Consider the following 15879-nt stretch of genomic DNA (forward strand, 5'->3'; position numbering starts at 1 on the left):
CAGATACAAAGGAACCTGCAGGCTACGGTTGCAAAGAGTCAGACACCGCTGAGTGACTAACACACACACACACACACACACACACACACACACACACACACACACACAGTGGGATCACCTTGTAATTGTCCTTCATTTAAAAGGCAAAAGCCTTGTGGTGCATGGTCTACAAGGTCCTACCTTGTCCACCTTCCTCACCTCCCTGACCTCATCTTCCACTCTCCTTCCCACGTCCCCAGCTTCAGCCACACTGTATTGCTTGATGTCTCTTGAAGATACCAGGTATGCTCTGCCATAGGACCTTCACACTGTCTCTTCCCTCTGTCTGGATGTCTCTTCTCCAGGATGCCTACACGTCTCATCTCCTCATCTGCTTCTGACGTTGCTCAGATGCTTCCCTTTCATTAAAGACAACCCTATCTCCTTATCTAACATCACAAACCATCTCCTACTCCCTGAACTGCCTCATGCTGCTCTAATATTTCTCTTGTCCATTGTTCTCATCATCCCCTAATTTATTAGATTATTCTTATTTAAATATTCTTATTTTATTTATTATTAGCAATAGATTATTATATGAAATATTTTATTAACATTTTTATTTTTATTTATTAAAATATTTTTAATATCTCTTTTTGATAGAATGCAAGCTCCACAAGGGCAAGGATCTTTGCCTTAGTCACTGATGTCTAGAATAGTGCTTGGCACAAAAACAAACTCAGATTGGGACAGAGGAGATAGTTTTGGGAGGGAGGTGTAATTTTGGGGGGGAAAAAGACTAGAGATGAATTATAGAATATGAGAATATTACAAAAAGAAGAGGAAAGAGAGGACTTAAAGAAATATTCCTGGAGTCTATGGGTTCCTTTCTCAGTGTTTGAGGAATACAGATAAAGGACTTGTTTTAATTGTGTATAGTCTAGAGTATTTAAAATATTCATTTTTTGTATAGCTAAAACATGCACATTCATACAATTCAAAAAAAAGAGATGTGCAATAAAAAGGAAATCTCTTCTCTTTCCCCACTGTCTCCCAGACATCCAGGTTCCCTCTCTAGAGGCAATTCCTGTTGCTTGTGACTTCTATGTCCTTCCCCCTATAAAAGTACTGTATGCAAATTCTTGCACCTTGTTTTTTCACTTAGCTTGGCGATCTTTCCATATCAGTATATAGATAAAGATGCCTCATTGTTTTTTTAGTGGTTATAGAATATCCATCATAAAAGTGTATTATATTTAACAGGTCACCTATTGATAAATATTTGGGATATTTTTATCCTTGTGCTATTACAAACAATAGTGCAATGGATATTTATATATATATATATATATATATATTCTTTGCCCCGACAAGTCTATGCCCTGACCAGTAACACTGAAGAAGCTGAAGTTGAAAGGTTCTATGAAGATCTACAAGACCTTTTAGAACTAACACCCCAAAAAGATGTCCTTTTCATTATAGGGGACTGGAATGCAAAAGTAGGAAGTCAGGAAACACCTGGAGTAACAGGCAAATTTGGCCTTGGAGTACAGAATGAAGCAGGGAAAGAGCTAATAGAGTTTTGCCAAGAGAATGCACTGGTCATAGCAAACACCCTCTTCCAACAACACAAGAGAAGACTCCACACATGGACATCACCAGATGGTCGGCACCGATATCAGACTGATTATATTCTTTGGAGCCAAAGATGGAGAAGCTCTATACAGTCAGCAAAAACAAGACCAGGAGCGGACTGTGGCTCAGATCATGAACTCCTTATTGCCAAATTCAGACGTAAATGAAGAAAGTAGGGAAAACCACTGGACCATTCAGGTATGACCTAAATCAAATCCCTTATGATTATACAGTGGAAGTGAGAAATAGATTTAAGGGACTAGATCTGATAGACAGAGTGCCTGATGAACTATGGATGGAGGTTTGTGACATTGTACGCGAGACAGGGATCAAGACCATCTCCATGGAAAAGAAATCCAAAAAAACAAAATGGCTGTCTGAGGAGGCCTTACAAATAGCTGGGAAAAGAAGAGAAGCGAAAAGCAAAGGAAAAAAGGAAAGATATTCCCATTTGAATGCAGAATTCCAAAGAATAGCAAGGAGAGATAAGAAAGCCTTCCTCAGCGATCAATGCAAAGAAATAGAGGAAAACAACAGAATGGGAAAGACTAGAGATCTCTTCAAGAAAATTAGAGATACCAAGGGAACATTTCATGCAAAGATGAGCTCAATAAAGGACAGAAATGGTATGGACCTAACAGAAGCAGAAGATATTAAGAAGAGGTGGCAAGAATACACAGAAGAACTGTACAAAAAAATCTTCATGATCCAGATAATCACGATGATGTGATCACTCACCTAGAGCCAGACATCCTGGAATGTGAAGTCCAGTGGGCCTTAGAAAGCATCACTACAAACAAAGCTAGTGGAAGTGATGGCATTCCAGTTGAGCTATTTCAAATCCTGAAAGATGATGCTGTGAAAGTGCTGCACTCAATATGCCAGCAAATTTGGAAAACTCAGCAGTGGCCACAGGACTGGAAAAGGTCAGTTTTCATTGCAATCCCAAAGAAAGGCAATGCCAAAGAATGCTCAAACTACTGCACAATTGCACTCATCTCACATGCTAGTAAAGTAATGCTCAAAATTCTCCAAGCCAGGCTTTAGCAATACGTGAACTGTGAACTTCCAGATGTTCAAGCTGGTTTTAGAAAAGGCAGAGGAACCAGAGATCAAATTGCCAACATCCACTGGATCATCAAAAAAGCAAGAGAGTTCCAGAAAAACATCTATTTCTGCTTTATTGACTATGCCAAAGCCTTTGAGTGTGTGGGTCACAATAAACTGGAAAATTCTTAAAGAGATGGGGATACCAGACCATCTGACCTATCTCTTGAGAAACCAGTATGCAGGTCAGGAAGCAACAGTTAGAACTGGACATGGAACAACAGACTGGTTCCAAATAGGAAAAGGAGTACGTCAAGGCTATATATTGTCACCCTGCTTATTTAACTTATATGCAGAGTACATCATGAGAAACGCTGGGCTGGAAGAAACACAAACTGGAATCAAGATTGCCGGGAAAAATATCAATAACCTCAGATATACAGATGACACCACCATTATGGCAGAAAGTGAAGAAGAACTAAAGAGCCTCTTGATGAAAGTGAAAGAGGAGAGTGAAAATGTTGGCTTAAAGCTCAACATTCAGAAAACTAAGATCATGGCATCCGGTCCCATCATTTCATGGCAAATAGATGGGGAAACAGTGGGAACAGTGTCAGACTTTATTTTTTGGGGCTCCAAAATCACTGCAGATGGTGATTGCAGCCATGAAATTAGAAGATGCTTACTCCTTGGAAGGAAAGTTATGACCAACCTAGACAGCATATTTAAAAGCAGAGACATTACTTTGCCAACAAAGGTCTGTCTAGTCAAGGCTATGTTTTTTACAGTGGTCATGTATGGATGTGAGAGTTGGACTGTGAAGAATTGATGCTTTTGATCTGTGGTGTTGGAGAAGACTCTTGAGAGTTCCTTGGACTGCAAGGAGATCCAACCAGTCCATCCTAAAGGAGACTGGTCCTGGGTGTTCATTGGAAGGACTGATGTTGAAGCTGAAACTCCAATACTTTGGCCACCTCATGCGAAGAGTTGACTCATTGGAAAAGATCCTAATGCTGGGAAGAATTGGGAGCAGGAGGAGAAGGGGACGACAGAGGATGAGATGGCTGGATGGCATCACTGACTCGATGGGCATCGGCTTGGGGGGACTCCAGGAGTTGGTGATGGACAGGGAGGCCTGGCATGCTGCGATTCATGGGGTCACAACGAGTTGGACATGACTGAGCGACTGAACTGAACTGAACTGATATTCTTTGCATGTGGTTTATAACATGAGTAGCAATAGCTTTTCCTAGTTTGTTTTTTCACTTTGTTTGTGTATTTTTAAAAGTCTTTTTATTGTGAAAGTACTTTTTTGAGTTTCAATTTCTTGTGCTTAGAAGGTCGTTCCCATTTCAAGGTAATAAGAATAATTTTCCTTTTGTTTTAGGTTTTTGTTTCATTTACATATTAAAAATTTTAGGTGCTCAGTCGTGTCCAACTCACTGTGACCTCATGGACTGTAGCCTACCAGGTTCCCACCAGAATTTCCCAGGCAAGGATACTGGAGTGGGTTGCTATTTCCTTCTCTTTGTTTCATTTTTCATGTTTAAAATTTGAGTTACTGGAAATTTTTCTGATAAAAAGTGTGAGGTAAGGATGCACCATTATATTTTCAACACTTTGTATTAAATGATCCATACTTCACCCGTTGGTTTGCAATGAATTTGGTTATTTTGGGTGAGAATAAACTATGTGAGTCATGACTCTATACACATTACAACATTTTTAAAGTTTTTTGAGGTTTAATGTGAACATCATAAAACTGACCAATTTAAAATATATACTCAATGTACACCACAATCTAACTCCAGAACATTTTCAAAACTACAAAAGGAAAGCTTATACATATTAGCACTCACTCCTCATACAAAATATCCTGAAAGATTGCATTGAATTATGTAAATTTATGTAGAACTTGTGTTAAAATGTATTTTTTCCCCACTATTGTGCTCCTTTGGAGCTATAAAATCAAAGGTCTGGAACTATTGTTAAGTTGAACAGATCTGTCCTGGATATTGATTGTAAATGACTCTCTATGCAATTTTTCTGTAAGGGTTACAAAATAACAGAACTTTAATTCTTATAAATGTGTAGTTTTTAAATTACTCTGTGGATACTGTAGATTTCAAAAACGTCATGTTAATGTGTATTCTGAATCTGTAATGTAGGAATATAGTATACAGTGTTTTACAAATCTTCTTGGTCATAGAACCCTTTGTTTTTGTTAAACTAGCTATGTAAAATACTTGGAAAAACACTGGATAAATTAGTGCAAAGGCTCAACATTTAGAACATCTGTCCACAGTTTGAGATCTTTCTGTAAATAGTACGGTTTTCCTTTATTGTAAAATAAAATAAACGCATGCATACACGGTCAACTAATACTTGACAAGGAAGCCAAGAATACTCACAAGGCAAAATATAGTCTCTTCAATAAATAAATGGTGTTGAAAAAACTAGGTTTTCACACGCAAAAAAAAAAAAAAAATGAAACTGGAATTCTGTCTCACACCACTCAGAAAAATAACTCAAAATGGGTTAAAGACTTAAATGTAAGGCTGAACATCGTAAAACCTCTGGAAGAACACACAAGGAAAAAGCGCAATAACATTGGTCTTGGCAACAGTTTTCGAGATATAACACCAAAAGCATAAGCAACAACAGCCAAAATAAACAAGTGGGACTACATCAAATTAAAAAGTTTCTGCACAGCAAAAGAAATGATAAACAAAATGAAAAGGCAAATATGGGAGAGAAAATATTTGCCAATCATGTATCTGATAAGGGGTTAATATCCAAAATACATAACAAGCTCGTATAATTCAGTAGTAAAAACCAAATAATCCAATTAAAAATGGGCAAAGGATCTGAATAGGCAGTTTTTTTTTTTCCCAAAGAAAACATGAATAGACAGCGGGTACATGAAAAATGCTCAACATCACCAGTCGTTAGGAAAATGCGGATCAGAAACACGTTGAGCTATCACATCTGTTAGAATGATTGGCATCGAAAAGAGAAAACAAGTGTTGGTGAGAATGTGGAGAAAAAGAATATGGTACACCCTTGATGAGAATATGAACTTGTATAGCCATTAGAAGAGACAGTACAGAGAATCCTCAAGAAATTTAAATTAGAACTACCATATGACTCAGCAAGCCCACTTTTGGGGTATATATCTGAAGGAAATGAAAATCATTACGTTGAAGAGATATCTGAATTCCTACAAAAAATCTAATTCAAAAAATATATCCACCCCAACATTCATAGCAGTATCACTCACACCAGCCAAGACATGGAAGCCACCTAAGTTTCCAATGACAGATGAATGGAGAAGGGAAATATATGAATGAATAAAGGAAATATATAAAATATGCAGTGGAATATTATTCAGCCACAAAAAAGGAAACTCTGCCATTTGCGACAACATGGAGAGCCTGAGGGCTCACGTGCACACAGCCCTAAAAACAGCCCAGGTGGGTAGGATTTGAACCGAGCTCTTTTGTCTCTGAACTCTTGGGCTTTCTCCCAACATCATGTGAGGGAAACTGTAGCATGACTTCACGGCAAAGGGCTTGATTACTAATTCAATTTGAAAATGTGTTTTGCCTGGAAGTCATTAGAAGGATAGGTAAGCATGGGTGCCAAAGCGAGACACATCCTTGGCTTACAGGGGAAGGGATTTCATAACAGTGGGCTGTGTCGTCCTCTGGGCTGTGAGCAGGACAGGATGGGAACTGAGGTGCTCACACCCCAGTGCCTTCTGTCTGTGCTTCCTCAGCTCTGCCTTGGGGGTCTGGGTTTTCCTTCTCAGACTGCCTTCTTTTGTTGACCATGAAGCCCCTCCCTCTCCTGTCTCTACTCCACCCTCCATGACCACGCAGCCACATGGTGTGATGGCTGACTATTGCCTTTTCTCCACCAGAATGTAAACTCCATCCCTGACACTTAGGGCAAAGACTGATCCACAGCAGAGGCTCAACAAGGGTGGAGTGAAGAAAAAGAGTTAATCGATATTTATTCTTATCAACAGCTGCTGATTTATAAAGCTCTGGCTGCTTTATATAAAAGGCATTGATGGTACAGCAATAATCAGTGCTGACATTTGTCAAACAGTTTGTTGTCTGTTTGTCACATGAAGCCCTGTCTTCCCAAAGACCCTCTCCTGGTAGGTCAGACAGGGAACCCATGTGCAGAGAAGTCAGGTGACTTGTCTGCAGTCACAAAGCTAGTGCTACACCAGACATTTGTACCCAGGTCTTCGGTTTCAAGGATTCTTCTTCCAGAGCTATTTGCTTCATAAATTTAAAAGCTGCCATAATGAAACAGGATGTTTCAGCTGCCATCTGCCAAGATTCTGAAAAAAGAGTAAACACCATACCTTGCTCTGGGATGGGGGTTGCTCCAGAATTCTAAATCCACAATAGACTGAGGATCTTTCATGAGAGCTCAGAGAAAATCTTGCTTTGGTACCAGACAGAAAAACAGATCCAAGTTCTCAGAGATTTCCAAATAGTTGTGCTAAAAATAATTCTCTCCTTTCCTCCCAAAGAGCCAGAAGTCATTCATCGGGTGAGGCTCAGTCAGGGCCAGTTGAAACCACGGTTTTGTTTGAGATAAACCTGGGAGCGCTGTCTTCTCTCTGCCGTAAAGTGCAGAGGCACCTCCATCTCTTGTGTGTCGTGGCCTCGTTTTCAGATTTGTTTACTTAATTTTTTCCCCTCTTCATTTGTTTTCCACTGAGTGGATGTTTCAGGAAAAAAATTACTCACTGACTGGAAATTAGCTGTTAACTTAGAACAGTTATGTCCTACTTGAGCATTTTCAATGTAGAATCTTCAGATTCTGGACTTGGGCTTGTGTCTCTTGGGATAGCAAGGGGAGTGGTCCCTATTCTGGGTAAATACGGCAGTAAAATGGTGCCTCATTCTATGTGCTGGAAAGTGAAAGAGGGGGACGAATCCTGTACTGCTGTTTTCTTTGTTCTCTGCTGAATGGGTAAATGATTGGGTATTTTTGGAAGACGAATAGGTCTTTGTTCCTGTAGAGAACTGATCACAACTCAAAAGGCAGATGGTTCTCCAAACCCTATGACGATCCATTGTCAGCACAATTAGTTTCCTTTTGTCCTTTTGGTACAAACTTCACGTATCTCCTTAGCAAAAGTAGTATGTAATTTATGATGGCATTTATGGAAATGAAGTCACTGAAAAATTTTGTTTTTTATCTTGCTTTCCCCACCATACTTTTCAAGCTACTGAGAATGCAAATTGGAAGAAGTACTTCCGGTTGGGGAAGTGGGCACAAGTCACAAATTTGACCAAGAAGACTGGTGGACTCCTAACTCTGAAAAGGTTTATTTTGCCTTGGCTATCTGTCCTCCCATATTTGGTTTAATTGCTCAGTGGGTAAAGAATCTGCTTGCAATGCAGGAGACTCAGGAGATACGGGTTCAATCCCCAGGTTGGAAAGATACCCTGGAAAAGGAAATGACAACCTGCTCCAGTATTCTTGCCTGGAAAATCCTACGGACAGAGAAGCCTGACGGGCTAAGGTCTTTGAGATTGCAAAGAGTTGAACATGACTGGGTGACTAAGCAAACACACACTTCCACCACCACCCCCAATCTGGAGAAAATAGTCTTCTGAATTTGTTGGCTGTGCAAAATCTGAGGGCCAACATAGGGTTGCAAAACCAAGGCCCTGAGCACAGACATGAGGCAGAGTTTTTGTTAACCAGAGAGAATCCTTGGGTTTATTTTTCTCATCCTCAAAATAAGATGGTTGTGTTTGATTATTCCTAAGTTTTCTCATAGTTCTTAAAATTGTTTCATCCCATGATTAATGAGGTCGAACTTAAAAACTAATGTCAGCTCTTGCATATTTGCAAGTAGAGATACAGGTCACTTGGAAGGAGATACTTGTTATTGAGAGAAGTCCCTCAGGTAACCCTGTTAGTGCATAAAGGGATGCACTTGATAGTGGCTTGATGAAGACTTGCCTCTCAGGGATCCTTGGAAGGAGAGGGGTTGAGATTGTCTACTTAAAGCCTCCAACGCCTTCCGAAAAGGAAGGAATCAAGGACCCAGATCCTTCTCTCCATGATGCAAATTTAAGGAGCAGTCACGGATGACAGGATTGGCCTGATCCGAAGTCTGCTGTGAAGAAAGGCCACTGTGGACCACAGGATGGAACTAAGCTGGTGGTGTGTGGGAATCTGGGCCATAAAGCCTAAAGGATTTGTGGTTGGCTGGTTTTGGAAGAATACGGGGATGAGGCTGACTGTTCATCTGTCTTCAGTCATTCTGTCACGGTGGCTCTCCCTTAGGAAACAGTGGTTGAACACACTATGGTGAACTAAGAGGGTCATTAAATTGAAGCCTGGTGAGTGAGTAATAATGAGGTCAGCGAGAACATCTCCTGCAAACGGACAAGCATCTACCAGACTCTGCACAGAGTGAGGCAGTTTGGTAGAAGCTAAAACAACAAGGCAAGTGGACCATCAGAGGTTTTGTTCTTCACTTTCTGCCTGAGTTAGAAGTAGAGATGACCCCATTCAAACCAAGAAAGCCCCTAAAATTCTTAAATTGTTCACGGAGGGAGAGGATTTAGATCTTGACTAGTGTGTGTGTGTGATCTTAGTCACTCAGTCGTGTCCCACTCTTTGCAACCCCGTGGACTGTAGTCCACTGTAGCCCGCCAGGCTCCTCTGTCCATGGGGATTCTCCAGGCAAGCATACTGGAGTGGGTTGCCATGCCTATCTCCAGGGGATCATCCTGACCCAAGGATCGAACTGGGGTCTCACGCATTGTAGGCAGATTCTGTATCAGCTGAGCTACCTGGGAAGTTCCTTGACTAGTCTACCTACCAATAAGAGCAAACCGGAACCTGAAAAGCAATTGGAAGAAAAAAATGGCATGACTGTGTTTGAACTTGAATTGGCACATAGATCATAGAGGCTGAATGTTTTCATTAGTTCACTCCTAGGGTCGCAAAACAAAACAACTCGCTATCATGTGTAAGAAAATCCTGACCATCTGACTTAAAGGAATCTCCCCACATTCCCCTCTGAGGCCTTCTAAAAGCCTGGACTGGAATTGCAGTCCTTATAATCTTAATTACCAGAATGCCAGCCTGTGGATATGTATATATATATTTGCAGACAAGTGATGACTTAATTTCTATTGAAATATAGTTGATTTACAATGCTGTATTAGCTTCTGGTACACAGCAAATTGACTCAGTTATACATATATGTTTCTTTATAGTTTCTCACAAGATATTTTTTTTTGTTTGTTTGTTTTTTATTTTATTTATTTATTTTTTTTATTTTTTTTTTATAAATTTATTTATTTTAGTTGGGGGCTAATTACTTTACAATATTGTAATAGTTTTTGCCATACATTGACATGAATCAGCCATGGGTTTACATGTGTTCCCCTTCCCGGACCCCCCACCCACCTCCCTCCCCATCCCATCCTTCTGGATCATCCCATTGCCCCGGCCCTGAGCCCTTGTCACATGCATCGAACATGGAATGGTGCTCTGTTTCACATATGACAATACACATGTCTCAGTGCCATTCTCCCAGAACGTCCCACCCTCACCTTCTCCCTCAGAGTCCATAAAATTGTTCCATGCATCTGTGTCTCTTATTCTGTCTCGCTTATAGGGTTATCGTTACCATCTTTCAAATTCCATATATATGCATTAGTATACTGTATTGTTGTTTTTCTTTCTGGCTTACTTCACTCTGTATAATGGGCTCCAGTTTCATCCATCTCAGTAGAACCGATTCAAATGTATTTTTTTTAATGGCTGAGTAATATTCCATTGTGTATATGTACCACAGCTTCCTTATCCATTCGTCTGCTGATGGACATCTAGGTTGCTTCCATGTCCTGGCTATTGTAAACAGTGCTGCGATGAACATTGGGGTACACGCGTCTCTTTCAATTCTGGTTTCCTCGGTGTATATGCCCAGCAGTGGGATTGCTGGGTCATATGGCAGTTCTATTCCCAGTTTTTTAAGGAATCTCCACACTGTTCTCCATAGTGGCTGTACTAGTTTGCATTCCCACCAACAGTGTAAGAGGGTTCCCTTTTCTCCATATCCTCTCCAGCATTTACTGCTTGTAGACTTTTGGATAGCAGCCATTCTGACTGGTGTCTCACAAGATATTGAATATAGTTCCCTGTGCTGTACAGTAGGATCTTGTTGTCCATCTATGAAAACATTTTATATGAAGTAGTTGTTGTTTTTCAGTTGCTAAGTCATGTCTGACTCTTTCTGACCCCACATACTACAGCACACCAAGCTCCTTTGTCTTCCACTATCTCCTGGAGTTTCCTCAAATTCATGTCCATTGAGTTGGTGATGCTATCCAACCATCTCATCCTCTGCTGCCTCCTCCTCTTTTTTTTAAAAAAACTTTCCCATGAGTTTTTTTCGAACTCTTCCAATGAGTCAGTTCTTTGCATCAGGTGGCCAAAGTATTGGAGTTTCAGTTTCAGCATCAATCTTTCCAATGAATATTCAGAGTTGATTTCCTTTAGGATTGACTGGTTTGATCTCCTTGCAGTCCAAGGGACTCTCAAGAGTCTTTTCCAGCACCACAATTTGAAAGAATCAATTCTTTGGCGCTCAGCCTTCTTTATGGTCCAACTCTCATATCTGTACATGACCACTGGAAAAACCATAGCTTTGACTATAAGGACATTTGTTGGCAAAGTGATGTTTCTGCTTTTTGATATGCTGTCTAGGTTTTTCACAGCCTTCCTGCCAAGGAGAAAGCATCTTTTAATTTCATGGCTGCAGTCACCATACACAGTGATTTTGGAGCCCAAGAAAAGAAAAATCTGTCACTGCTTCCACTTTTTCCCCTTCTATTTGCCATGAAGTGATGGGACTGGATGCCATGATCTTTTATGGGTATTGAGTTTCAAGCCAGCTTTTACTCACCTCTTTCACCCTCATCAAGAGCCTGTTTAGTTCCTCTTCACTTTCTGCTGTTAGAGTGGTATCATCTGCATATCTGAGGTTGTTAATATTTCTCCCAGCAATCTTGATTCCAGCTTGTGATTCATCTAGCAAGGCATTTCACATGATGTACTCTGTACATAAATGAGTACATGTCTCTTACATCTGCACTGGCAGTTGGGTTCTTCACCATTTGCACCACCTGGGAAGCCTCATATAAAAGAGTATGTATCTGCTAACCCCACACTCCTAATTATTCCCTCCCCTCCCTTTCCCCTTTGATAACCATAAGTTTATTTTCTTTATCTGTGAGTTTGTTTCTATTTTTTGCCTGTTTCTGTTTTGTAAATAAGTTCATTTGTATCTTTTTAAAAAATTTTAAAAAATTTTTAGAATTTTAACTAAGTGCTATCCTCTGATATTTGTCTTTCTCTGATTTACTTAATATGATAATTTCTAGGTCCATCCATGTTGCTACAAATGGCATTATTTCCTTCATTTTTAATGGCTGAGTAATAGTCCATTGTATATATGCATGACATCTTCTTTATCTATTCATCAGTTGATGGGCACTTGGGTTGCTTCTATGTTTTGGTTATTACAAAGAGTGTTGTTATGAACATTGGGGTGCACGTAAGTGATGATTTCTTAAAGGGCTTTTCTCATTTACTTCTCTTTGTGTTGGCACCATCTCTGACAAAGAGCTTAGAAATGGATAAATTCGTTGACTACCAGAGAGATAGATGTGTTCTTATTTATCTGTTTTAACTTGGCCAAGTTTTGATACAATTTATGGGTGTTCATATTTGCTTTTTCTGTATCATTCATAACTTCCTTAAATTCCCTATAGTGTTTGATGGCAAAGTTTGTTATATTATTAAAATCACAGTATTTTTTCATTCTGCAATATATGATTTTTTCTTCATTATTTTTCATCTCAGATAACTTCTTATAATCTGTGTTTTCCTGGACTTAACGCTTCTTCACAGAGAGAACAATTCTTTGAAATAAGCTCCTAGTGTTCAGACCCTGACGGAATTAAAGCTTGTTATTGCCTATTTCACTCAGCTATTTTCACACTAATTTTAGACAGTGGCAAAAAAAATAATGAGTAGAAAAATATGCTGAAGGGAGTATGGTTGTTGCTGTTTAGTCACTAAGTCGTGTTCGACTGTTTGCGACCCCATGGACAATAGCCCCCCAGGCTCCTCTGTCCATGGGATTTTCCTGGCAAGACTACTGGAGTGAGTTGCCATTTCCTTCTCCAGGGGATCTTCTCGATCCAGGGCTTGAACCCAGGTTTCCTGCAAGTCTCCTGAATTGACAGGCAGATTCTTTACTGATGAGCCGCGGAGGACAGAGTGACTGAGAGTAGGAAGCGAGGTTCTGTTTTCACCCGCCACTCATGCTCAGGCTGAGGTCTTATTCTGTCTTTCCTAAGGCAGATTTTTTTTTTCCTTTCAGGTTGTGATTTTGTTTTTCCTGTAGGCTTAACTCACTTTTCAACTGAATTCTGTTCAGTCTAGACCAGTCCAATCAATGTTCATGCAGCATTTCACAGTGTGCTGGTGAAACAGCTCTCAAGAAAATGGCTCAGATTGGTAGCTTTGTCAATTTCCTTGGTGTAAATAACTCCCATCAGAGCCAGTTTCAAGCTACCAACCTGATTTACTGAAAGCAAAGCTGTGAAGAATTGCCCATTGCTTGCTGATCTCAGTTAATTCAGCACAACACTGAGAATACATAAATACATAAATAAATAGAATTGACATAAGTCAGTTCTAGGTACTAGACTTATTTTAAAAAGAAGATCCTAGCTTATGTGCTAGGGCTTCCCTTGTGGCTCAGCTGGTAAAGAATCTGCCTACAATATGGGAGACCTAGGTTCGATTCCTGGGTTGGGAAGATCCCCTGCAGATCCCCTGCAGAAGGGAAAGGCTACCCATTCCAGTGTTCTGGCCTGGAGAATTCCACGGACTGTATAGTCCATGGGGTCACGAAGAGTCGGACATGGCAGAGCGACTTTCACTTTCTCAGCTTATGTGTGAAGACATTACATCATTTTCTCCTTTAATCCTCACCATGACCTCTTTTTAAAAATTATTTATTCATTTACTTTTGGCTGTACTGGATCTTTGGGGCTGCGTGCGGGCTTTTCTCTAGTTGCTGTGCGTGGGCGTCTCATTGCGGTGGCTTCTCTTGTTGCTTCTGCAGTTGTGATGCAGGGGTTTAGTTACCCCACGGGCACGTCGGGTCTTCCAGGACCAGAGATCGAACTAGTGTCCTCTGCATTGGCAGGCAGATTCTTAACCACTGGACCACCAGGGAAGTTCACCATAACCTCTTAAGGAGATTAATTTTATCATCCGTCTTTTGAGGATGAGGAATTTAGGCAGGTTGACCCACAGTGGGCCCACCTAACCCTTCTGCCATGTGCCCTAAGGGCTTGCTGACTTTACAAGACCAGGTTCCTGCATCCACACACATAGCTGGCAGTCGGTGGCTTACACACCTGACTCTCCTGACCCCCTCTTCACCTCCCCACATCTCTGGGTTCGGGTGGGAATCTTGTCTTTCCAGCCTCAGGACCTTGCTTATATCACCTTCTCTGGCTTGCAAGTCCCTGCTAGCCATGTCTGTCCCATGTCCTTTTCTTCATCTCCTCGCTTTTGTCCTCCGTACACATCATGTTCTCCAGAAAGTCTCCCTGATGCTCTCAGCAGATGCAGCCTTTCCTTCCCTTGAACTCACTTAACATATTGTTTAGATTTCTCTTATGCATCTTAACTCATGGATTCTTAACTAGATCTGTTGCATCAGCACACCAGTGGATTAGGTGGAGGTACTTAACTTTTTTCAAAGGCTGTATGGGCAATTCTGAAAGTCTCAAAGGCCAGGCATTGGGAATCTTTCCATTATCTACTTCTGCTCAACTGATGCCTCCTCTGTTAGTCTTTCCAAGCCAGGAGTGTTAGTGATATAAATCTGATCTGGTCTTCTCACTCTTTCATCTTGTTTTTTTTTTTTAATTCATGACCTCATCACATATTTATTGAGCTCCTATCTTATGCCAGATACTGAGTCTTTGATCTTGGTATTCAATGGCGAGCAAGCATGGAGCCCTTAGAGAGAAAAAGTCTAGTGGGAAAGACAGACATTCATCAAATAATCACAAGACTGTGTTGAACAGATGTTAACTGGGACTTTTCATCCTCTCGGAGTCTCAGTTGAGGACTCAAGGCAGTGAATAATGGGCAATCTGTGCCCACACATTCATTTAAGACTTGCCAAAACCTAGCTGGATCTGATACTAGTCATCGCCCACTTTTACCACTTTTATAAGAGAAAACTAGACGTTCAAACTGAACGAATAGTTGAAGCAAGTCATCAAGGTAGAGATCTATTACTTGATAAGGGAATGCCTTCTCCCTTCCCTTTGTATGTGGGAGGGGAGGGAAGAATAATACTGTCCAGCTCCTAACCTAGTGGCATCAGTTAGTTGAGTTCAGTCGCTCAGTCGTGTCCGACTCTTTGAGACCCCATAAATCCCAGCATGCCAGGCCTCCCTGTCCATCACCAACTCCCGGAGTTTACCCAAACTCATGTCCATTGAGTCAGTGATGCCATCCAGCCATCTCATCCTCTGTCTCATCCACCTAGTGGCATGGTCCCCAAGAAATCACTGAGAGTGTTAGAGGTGACTACAAGAAAGAAACTATCTTGTTCTCCAGGTGGATGTGTACTGAGCCGTGAACGTGAAAGCTGCTCAGCTCTTATGGATCAGAGACATGTGGGGGAGGTTGACCCACCTCCCAATGTTTGATATCTTATGTGAACACAGAAACTAGGGAATTCTGAAGGCAGAAGGCTATTTGGACAAGAGAGAGCATTGTAGAAGCAGCTATTGAAGAGGCAAGGATGTATGCATTTCCCTAGAGACACATGGTACTGAGGATGGCAGCTGGAACTGGACTGCTTCAACGGGACCTCTTGAGCCAGGAGGGTATCCTCCTGGGATGAGGAAGCCAAGAAGCCATGTAGTGTGTCACCAAGTGCAGAAGCTGAGGCTGGTGTGGGGACAACTCAGGGCATCCTTCCAGAAGTTTATCACCATTGCTGTTGTTCAGTCCCTAAGTCCTGTCTGACTCTTTGCGACTCCAGCAAAGGGTCTGGACTGCAGCATGCCAGGCTCCTCTATCCTTAACTGTCTCCCGGAGTTTGCTCAGATTCATGTCCACTGA

The 15879-nt window shown here is 41.0% G+C and overlaps 1 protein-coding gene across 3 annotated transcripts in view; it reads right to left on the bottom strand.

Annotated features, from left to right (window-relative positions):
- C1QTNF7 (C1q and TNF related 7) overlaps nt 1-15879 on the bottom strand; it is a 135017-nt gene that overhangs the window by 13115 nt on the left and 106023 nt on the right. Inside the window, exon 1 of one of the 3 annotated variants that reach the window (XM_081596316.1) lies at nt 7040-7505. The exons of the other annotated variants lie outside the window; for them this stretch is intronic. The gene's annotated coding sequence lies outside the window, so the exon portion shown is untranslated. Of the gene's footprint in view, nt 1-7039; nt 7506-15879 lie in introns of those variants that run through there. 3 annotated transcript variants of the gene reach the window in all.

The sequence above is a fragment of the Giraffa tippelskirchi genome, chromosome 1 (genome assembly GCF_054371585.1).
Source record: "Giraffa tippelskirchi isolate mGirTip1 chromosome 1, T2T-mGirTip1v1.2.pri, whole genome shotgun sequence".
Lineage (NCBI taxonomy): Eukaryota > Metazoa > Chordata > Mammalia > Artiodactyla > Giraffidae > Giraffa > Giraffa tippelskirchi.